General features: G+C 35.2%; 1 pseudogene; it reads right to left on the bottom strand.

Annotated features, from left to right (window-relative positions):
* Positions 1-860: 860 nt before the first annotated feature.
* Positions 861-2,979, bottom strand: LOC113325411 (annotated as a pseudogene).
* Between the last annotated feature and the right edge of the window lie 7,277 nt (positions 2,980-10,256).

Genomic DNA, 10,256 nt, shown 5'->3' with positions numbered 1-10,256 from the left:
AAATGTGTTGAAAACATTGGATGACCTCTTTTGAGTTTCTTCTATTATCCAAACAGCAGCTGTGGAGGCAGTGAAAATGATAATGGATGGTGGCTGTCTTAAGATCCTCTACGGTCCATTTCCAGTTAAGTTTTGTTGATGTGCTGTTTTCTTTCTGTTTTTTTTTTGTATAAATTGAAGGCAAGTAAATTGAGGATGATAAAAGTGTTTCTAATGATTACATATTTATTGAAATTAGTTTTGAAGCTTATTTTCCTTTTAGATCTGTCTTCTAATTTGTGTTTGTACTTTAAAAAAAAATTGGCATCATGAGTATCAATTTCTGTTTTCTGAAATAGTCTCTCGATTGTAAATGCAATATTACAGCTCAGTGCTTCCGATTAGTTGTTGTGCGAATAATGTTAAGTCACCAACAGAGCAATAAGCATCAGCCATTACCCCCATGCCCTTCTGCGGATTTAGTAGTTGGCGTTGCTACTAAAATATCGTGTAATTCGATACACGCGAATAAGAATTTTGCTATACACTAGATAACGGCTCTGTTAAGCTAGTTACTTTCACTTCACATAGCATCGTGCAAAATTTTGAATAACAGCGGCAAAGCCGTCATAAAAAAATTTAACCTTGTACGCAGGCAAACACAAATGAACACAAAATTGGTTAAAAAGACCAAAATAAACAATTTCTAGATGAAAAAGACATGAAAAATTTGATACTGTTTAAATGGACGACAATCTCCTTACTTTCTTTTTTTAAGTTTAAGTCAGGATGAATCCGGTTTCATTCTTGCTATTTTTTTGGTGTTCATTTCACCTGTACTAAGTTTTACTCGTCCATTAAAACCATGTTTTAAAAATATGTGGACAAATAACCCATTTTCCGAATAAACTAACGGCAAGGTTTATTATTACATTAATTTTTTTTTCCTCCGAGATACTATTCTTAAACCGAATACATAAACATTGAGAACTAGAAAAAAAGCATGTGTAAGTTTCCTGGGCCGCAAAGTTGCTCTTTCTCTTTTGAAACCATTGAAGTGGGATTCGGACAATATATTATGGTTTAAAAATCGTATAAGATTTTCTCAAAGCGTTTCATATGGTCTGACTGCAACGAAATAGCCAGCGATAAGCTTCCATCATTTACAGAGCTTGGTAACATATACGCTAATCCTTCAAAAACTACTGCACCTGGACCTGCAAATATCGCTCGACCCCATCCGAAGTCTGCATCATGTAACCCCATTCTAGCCCAACTGGTGATCGCCATATTTGGGCATCGAAAAGTATGGGCACCACGTGCAAGACTCGTTATATCCTGCTGAAGTTCGAGATAATCAAGAGCAGAGCGTAGATATACATCGTCCATCCTCATCAATGAATCATGAATCCTACCAGCTGCGTACGTCACCGGTTCCGAAACTAGGTCACATAAACATTGAGAACTAGAAAAAAAGCAATTGGTGTAGCACTGAAAAGAACATTTCCGAAATAACCGGAGGGTAGAGTAGGACGCAGTCTTGATCGTCCATCTGTCGCAATGTACAGTTTTGTTTCTTGATCAGCTGGAAGGTCGCGTGCCCAGCAGGCGGATCTCCAGATGTGTGAAGCAAGCATTACATAAGAACTGTAGTTAACTTTGACGTTTCCATCCTCTTTGGATTTGGATTTGGATTTGAGTATGTTGAGCTGGTCTTGTGTAAATTTGAAGATGGCTACCGAGGTTGAAGAACCCAGAGCTGGTTGTAAATTTGGAGAGTGTGATGGTGTTTTCATGGGTGGAGGTGGTTGATACTCGATGTGGTGGAAGGCTGGTGTTGGTGGGTTCCGTGCACGTAGAAGTGTTCGGTCGATGAAGGGTGGGATAGTGAGGTTGAGCCCGCGTGCCATTTCAGACCACGTGTTAAAGAAATGGAGACCAGCTGGTCCATCTGCCAGATGGTGTTCCATTCCAACTCCCAGTGAGACGCCTCCGCATTTAAAACGAGTAACCTAGACACAAAAATAAATAAATCGACCATGTTAATTCAACAATTTGTCAAATTAAGTAGTATACTTCTTTTTTTCTAGGCAAGTGCTAATTTGCAGCTACGGATTTCGAACAAAGGACTGTGCGCAATTTCTTAAACATGCACTGACAATTAGGAAGATAAATATATACATCAGCAGTATCGGATTTAATTAGTAAGCAGATGCATTAATGATGCAGCATCAAACTTTCTGTGCTGTATCGGATTCGAATCCCAACTAAAGGAGCAGTACGAGGAAAATAAATATACAAGTACCTGTAAAACTAGGAGAGGGTATGAAGAGATATCTCCGGAATAATCGACGGTAGGAATAAGCTCTTTGAGTTCCAAAGTAGGAGCAAAATCACCAAAATCGTCAATAACTGAAGTTGTTTCAGCTTCAACAAGTAAAACACCTTCTTCGTTACAATCAATTTCAACACGACCATTTTCATCTCTTCTCAGTCTACCAGCTACTGGATAAAATGGCACGAGCACTTTACTTAATGCTTCTTTAAGAACAGTACAATCAAAGAAATCTGAATCCCCATTTGGTCTGTAAAAGTACACACTAGGTGTGTGCAGTCTTAGTACCAGTAGGTCTATGTTCGCGTTCCATAAGTACCGCCGTGGAGTTTCCTCGGCTGGCCGAACCATAGTCGATTCCTTAACCTTGATTTTCATCTTTTGTTTTTCAACTCGTTCTTTTTTCAACTTCTTAACTCCAAATAGAACAGCGGAATGAAAGAAATAATCAGTGCATCATAGAAAATAAACTGCAATACTTGTATATAATTCTGGAAATCGAGTGATGTATATATATATGTGTAAGCGCAAGGCACCTGGTCATGAATTAATGTTGCTGGTGATGATTATGCGATCAAATTAAATATGAATGAAAATACTAGGTAGCTGCTAATATCTTCAAGATAAGAATCCAGAAATCAATAATATAAGGAGACCTAACACCCATATAAGAAAGCAAAGTCTTTGTCGACTATAGAAGACTTGGTTTAACCAAATGTGACTGCATGCGCGCATGTAGTTGGTAATCTAACCTATTAATGATGTTGAATATTTTTCAGCATCGCGACTTACAAAGCTTAAATCAAAATTAACAAGCATTGTAAAGTCTTATATTATTGTCTATATTCATATGAACAAATTTAGGTGCAATTAAAAAGATATAAAACTACAATTAATTAACAAGTAGGTGAATTTGAAAAAAGAAAGGTACATTAGTACAAAGGAGCAGGTAGCTAATAATATTCTGAATGATTCCATACTGATAATTAATTAACAAGTTGGTATAGAAAGGAGTAGCTAACTAATAATTATGTTCTTGTAATTGTAATGCATTCAGTGATTAAACTAAAAGTGATTGCAATGTGCTCAGTTTGTTTTATTAGAATTTGATCTTTATAGAAAAAAATGCAACTAAAATATTATCCACTTTGTACCTAATATATTAGACGGAATTCATCAATTCCCTTGGAATACTAAAAAAAAATTAAATCTCATAAATATTCGTCATTTTATTTTACTCTTTATATTATTACCAGGATGTTCATATATTATTAATAAGAGTATATGTGGAAAATACACTATTGGAATTGGAACTCCGCCTATCCACTGGGCTTATCATCTTCTGGATTTTATTAAAAAATGGCCCTCAAATGTCAAGTAAACGTCATTTTAACGCATTATTAATCCTTCCCTATTAATTAACAAGAGAAATTCACATATAGCTAGATTAGAGATACAAATAAGCAGGTTGGGAATGCATTTAATGATAATCAATTAACAAGTTGTCCAATTTCAAAGGTAGATAAGTACAAGGGAGTAGTTAACTATACTACATTCCTTAAATAGTTGGGGGCATTAACTAAAATTGACATATAATTAACTATAGTTAAATTCATCCTACATATTCAGTTAGTGTAAATTTTTCACAAAAAATTCAAATTTTCGTGTGGAAAATCAGTCACATGGGAATTCCAACCTTTGAAAAATTATATACCAGGAACATCATTATATACCAGGAACATCAGCAATGCCAACATCTTCCATAGCTGCTATCACCCGGTGGAATCAGACCAACATTGTTTGTTTCAATGTGATGAAGCAAAAGAATATTGGACACTCATGTGCTCATATCAAATGAAAGAAACAATTCACATATCTCTTACAACCAGCTTAACATGTTGGTACACCCGCTGCCATACATGATATGTCAGCAGACACTACAACAAACAAATTCCAAGTAATATGCAACATTAATAGAGAACAACAATACACCACAAAGCAGAAGGAAATGTGGTTAGGGCCCCAAGAGAATCTCAGGAGTTCATGAATTTAACAGACTGGAAAGAAGCATTCACCTTATGCTGCTTGATACTGTGGAACATATGGCTCGCTATAAATGAAAGAATATATATACAACAATAAAATTCGTACCCCACAACAAATCTTCCAAATTGCATTGTTTTCTCAGTCAGGAGTAAAATTAGGCCCTCAAACACAAACTCCATATATAGACATAAGCAAATAAGTAGGCCTCAAACAATCCAGCTCATTTTAATAACATAATTTGGGTGAAACAGATATCACTGCCCGAACATTAGCTGAAAATCAATACAAGTGACGCAAGCAAAGGCCAACCGGGAGTACCTCCAGAGGTGGTGGGTGCGAGATGAATATGTAGAAATGCACAAGCCTTGGTAGTGGTGATGCCTATCGAAGCTGTAGCGCCCCCAAAGCTAGCAGCTGACTAATCCAAGGGATTAACTAAATAAAGAGGCATTAAGAATCTAAATCATTTACTTAAACATTCAATTAAGAAATTTGCTACAAAACTTAACCCAAAACTTGCCCCGCTCTGAAATTTATATACAAGAACTCCTCTCAAATGATACATATACAATAGTCATTTGGTTTACAAATATAATATGCAACATTATAAACATAGCTGAAGTTAACCAACTAACGAAATCAACCCTTGAAGCTTTCGCTGCGCAACTCTGAAACTGAAAGTTGGAATGGGTGAGCACATCGTCCCTAAAAGGGGTGTCCAGTAGAAATAACATTTAACTTTCAAGAAATCATGGCAAGACATGGAAATAATACATGTTTTCCCAAACATTAAAAGTGACCAAGTCACTGTAACAAACAAACAAACATGTATATGGACAAACTCCTTCTTCAAACAATGTATAATATGGTTGTTCAATTCCGAACTCGCAAATCCACACCTAATCCTATGTATGGATGTCAACAATTCCAAACTCGCAAACTATCGACCAATATATCATAAAATCTCTAGGTATAAATGTGAAGGAGCGTATCATATATACCACAGGTGGAAATTCTTATTTCCCATAAAAATTCATATTGACATTCAAACATTACAATTCCTTTCCAAACCATGGAAAGATTACAAAGAATCAACAGAACACTCATAATACAAACTGAACAATGCATGGAATGCACAAATATACGATGCATGAGTTTATAAACATAAATCTTTGTAAAAGAAACAACAATGGCTTCAAAAGATTTAAATGTATTCCCACCTCTTTTGATGACAAGCCACGCCTACCTCGAGATCCACGATCCACGGGTTCATCCTTTGATCGATCATTGTTAATATAGACTAACTGTTAATCACACAAGAACTCTAAGAATCTAGCCAAGATGGCTCACACAAGAAACATACAATTCTATCTAATGGTTCTAAGCCCATTTACGACCCTACACCTTTTCATTCTCTACCTTTAGCACATCTAAAGGTACAATAATTCAATTAGATTGTTTCTAAGTCTTATCTAAGTCTTATGAATATCTACAAGTTTGTAGAGGAAGCCAAAGGCTAATTCAGACCATAAATGGTCCAAAACATCTAATTAATCAAACTAGTCCATTACACAAGGCCTGGTCCACTATGGTCAACTAACGGTCTCTAACAGTCAAAAGGGTCCAAGGTCGGGTCAATAGTCAAAGTCTAACTGTTAAGGTCTGGTCAGGTCAACTGTCTAACTCGGTCAACTAAGTCTACTCGGGTCAAAACAATGAACTCGGTGAGTCAACAAATCCGACTCAGTCAGATTAACTGAGTCAGCTAAGAAAAACTAAACCAGACTGAATAAGTTCAGTCAGACGGGTCAAAGGTTCTCACACAGTTGCAACTCTAAACTATATGGCCACACATACAAATATGGTGGACAAAAATTGATGTAACGCTTTTTCGCTCTATGGTAACTATTCCGTTAATCACATATATTCATATGCAATCCTTGCATCTCTATGATTTTTGTTATCCCTAGTTTCTACTGGAATCGCATTTGAGCGTTTAGCCTCTTTGAAGTTCATTAGCGATTTACATATTCCAACAGTAAAAGAAGGACTCTTGAGAACAACCAAAAATTGTATAACAAGAAAATGATTTTTATTATACAGAAAGCTAAATGTTAATGGGGGAAGATGACTTGGTTCAGTCAGGGATAATTTAAAATCAATGGGGAAATAAAACATCAAGTGTTTTTCAATCATCAAGATGGTAGATAAGTTTTTTTTATTTCTGCCGTAGCTATTCATAATCAACTTCGTTTAACCTGAAGTCAACTTTTCCCATAAACATTTTATCTTTCCCTATAATAAAAATAAGAAAAAATGGTACTTGTTGTATAAATTCAACGTGCTGGGGAAAGAAACCGAACGCGCTTTCTCTCTACTCCACTGTGTGGTCAAGGCGGTGGCCACATAAAGTCGGTTTCTTTCCTTGGATTTGACCAGAAATCAATAATATAAGGAGAAATCAATAATATCTTCAAGAAATTAAATATGAATGAAAATACTAGGTAGCTGCTAATATCTTCATGATAAGAATCCAGAAATCAATTATATAAGGAGACCTAACACCCATATAAGAAAGCAAAGTCTTTGTCGAGTATAGAAGACTTGGTTTAACCAAATGTGACTGCATGCGCGCATGTAGTTGGTAATCTAACCTATTAATGATGGTGAATATTTTTCAGCATCGCGACTTACAAAGCTTAAGTCAAAATTAACAAGCATTGTAAAGTCTTATATTATTGTCTATATTCATATGAACAAATTTAGGTGCAATTAAAAAGATATAAAACTACAATTAATTAACAAGTAGGTGAATTGGGAAAAAAAAAAGGTACATTAGTACAAAGGAGCAGGTAGCTAATAATATTCTGTGTAATGATTCCATACTGATAATTAATTAACAAGTTGGTATAGAAAGGAGTAGCTAACTAATAATTATGTTCTGTAATGCATTTAGTGATTAAAGTAGGTAATGATTCGATACTGATAATTAATTAACAAGTTGGTATACAAAGGAGTTGATAAGTAATAATTATGTTATTGTAATTGTAATGCATTCAGTGATTAAACTAAAAGTGATTGCAATGTGCTCGGTTTGTTTTATTGGAATTTGATCTTTATAAAGAAACATGCCACTAAAATATTATCCACCGTGTACCTAATATATAGGCGGAATTCATCGATTCCCTTGGAATAAAAAATAGTTGAACCTCATAAATATTCATCATTTTATTTTACTCTTTATATTATTACCAGGATGCCCATATATTATAAATAAGAGTATATGTGGAAAATACATCATTGGAATTGGAACTCCGCCTATCCACCGGGGCTATCATCTTCTGGATTTTATTAAAAAAATGGCACTTAAATGTCAAGTAGACGTCATTTTAACGCATCATTAATCCTTCCCCAATAATTAACAAGAGAAATTCACATATAGCTAGATTAGAGATACAAATAAGCAGGTTGAGAATGCATTTAATCATAATCAATTAACAAGTTGTCCAATTTCAAAGGTAGATAAGTACAAAGGAGTAGTTAACTATACTACATTCCTTAAATAGTTGGGGGCATTAACGGAAATTGACATATAATTAACTATAGTTAAATTCATCAGTTACATATCCAGTTAGTGTAAATTTCCCACAAAAAATTCAAATTTTCATGTGGAAAATCAGTCACATGGGAATTCCAACCTTTGAGACATTATATACCAGGAACATCATTATATACCAGGAACATCAGCAGTACCAACATCTTCCAAAGCTGTTATCACCTAGTGGTATCAGACCAACATTGTTTGTTTCAATGTGATGAAGCAAAAAAATATTGGACACTCATGTGCTCATATCTAAATGAAAGAAACAATTCACATAGCTTATACAACCAGCTTAACATGTTGACACACCCGCTGCCAAACATGATATATCAGCAGACACTACAACAAACAAATTCCAAGCAATATGCAACATTAATAGAGACCAACAATACACCACAAAGCAGAAGGAAATGTGGTTAGAGCCACAAGAGAATTTCAGGAGTTCATGAATTTGACAGACAGGAAAGAAGCTTTCACCTTATGCTGCTTGATACTGTGGAACATATGGCTCGCTAGAAATGCAAGAATATATACAACAATAAAATTCGTACCCCACAACAAATCTTCCAAATTGCATTGCTTTCTCAGTCAGGAATAAAATTAGGCCCTCAAACACAAACTCCATATATAAACAGAAGCAAATAAGTAGGTCTCAAGCAATCCACCTAATTTTAATAACATAATTTGGGTGAAACAGATACCACTGTCCGAACATTAGCTGAAAATCAACACAGATGACGCAAGCAAAAGCTAACTTGGAGTACCTCAAGAGGTGGTGGGTGCGAGATGGATATGTAGAAATGCACAAGCCTTGGTAGTGGTGATGCCTATCGAAGTGGTAGCTCCCCCAAAGCTAGCAGCTGACTAATCCAATACATTAACTAAATAAAGAGGCATTAAGAATCTAAATCATTTACTTAAACATTCAATTAAGAAATTTGCTACAAAACTTAACCCAAAACTTTCCCCGTTATGAAATTTATATACAAGAACTCCTATAAAATGATACATATACAATAGTCATTTGGTTTACAAATATAATATGCAACATTATAAACATAGTTGAAATTAACCAACTAACGAAATCAACTCTTGAAGATTTCGTTGCGCAACTCTGATTCTGTCTCTGAAACTGAAATGGGGAATGGGTGAGCACATGGTCACTAAAAGGGGTGCCCAGTATAATATAAAATTTAACTTTCAAGAAATCATGGCAAGACATGGAAAACATTACATGTTTTCCCAAACATTAAAAGTGACCAAGTCACTGTAACAAACAAACATGTATATGAACAAACTCCTTATTCAAACAATGTATAATATGGTTGTGCAATTCCGAACTCGCAAATCCACACCTAATCGTATGTCTGGATGACGAGAATTCTGAACTCGCAAACTGTCGACCAATATATCATAAAAGCTCTAGGTATAAATGTGAAAGAGCGTATCTTATATACCACAGGTGGATATTCTTATTTCCCATAAAAATTCATATTGACATTAAAACATTACAAGTCCTTTCCAAACCATGGAAAGATTACAAAGAATCAACAGAACACTCATAATACAAATTGTACAATGCATGGATGCACAAATATACGATGCATGAGTTTATAAACATAAATCTTTGTAAAAGAAACAACAATGGTTTCAAAAGATTTAAATGTATTCCCGCCTCTTTTGATGACAAGCCACGCCTACCTCGAGATCCACGATCCACTGGTTCATCGTTTGATCGATCGTTGTTAATATAGACAAACTGTTAATCACACAAGAACTTTAAGAATCTAGAAAATATGGCTCACACAAGAATCATATAATTCTATCTAATGGTTCTAAGCCCATTTATGACTCTACACCTTTTCATTCTCTATCTTTAGCACATCTAAAGGTACAATAATTCAATTAGATTGTTTCTATAGTTCATTATCTAAGTCTTATGAATATCTACAAGTTTGTAGAAATAGCCAAAGGCTAATTCAGACCATAAATGGTCCAAAACACCTAACTAATCAAACTAGTCCATTACACAAGGCCTGGTCCACTATGGTCAACTAACTGTCTCTAACAGTCAAAAGGGTCCAAGGTCGGGTCAATAGTCAAAGTATAACTGTTAAGGTCTGGTCAGGTCAACTGTCTAACTTGGTCAACTGAGTCTACTCGGGTCAAAACAACGAACTCGGTGAGTCAACAAATCCGACTCAGCCAGATTAACCGAGTTAGCTAAGAAAAACTAAACCAGACTGAATAAGTTCAGTCAGACAGGCCAAAGGTTCTCACACAGTTGCAACTCTA

Source organism: Papaver somniferum, chromosome 1, assembly GCF_003573695.1.
Source record: "Papaver somniferum cultivar HN1 chromosome 1, ASM357369v1, whole genome shotgun sequence".
NCBI lineage: Eukaryota > Viridiplantae > Streptophyta > Magnoliopsida > Ranunculales > Papaveraceae > Papaver > Papaver somniferum.
This window is presented reverse-complemented; position numbering and strand designations above follow the sequence as displayed.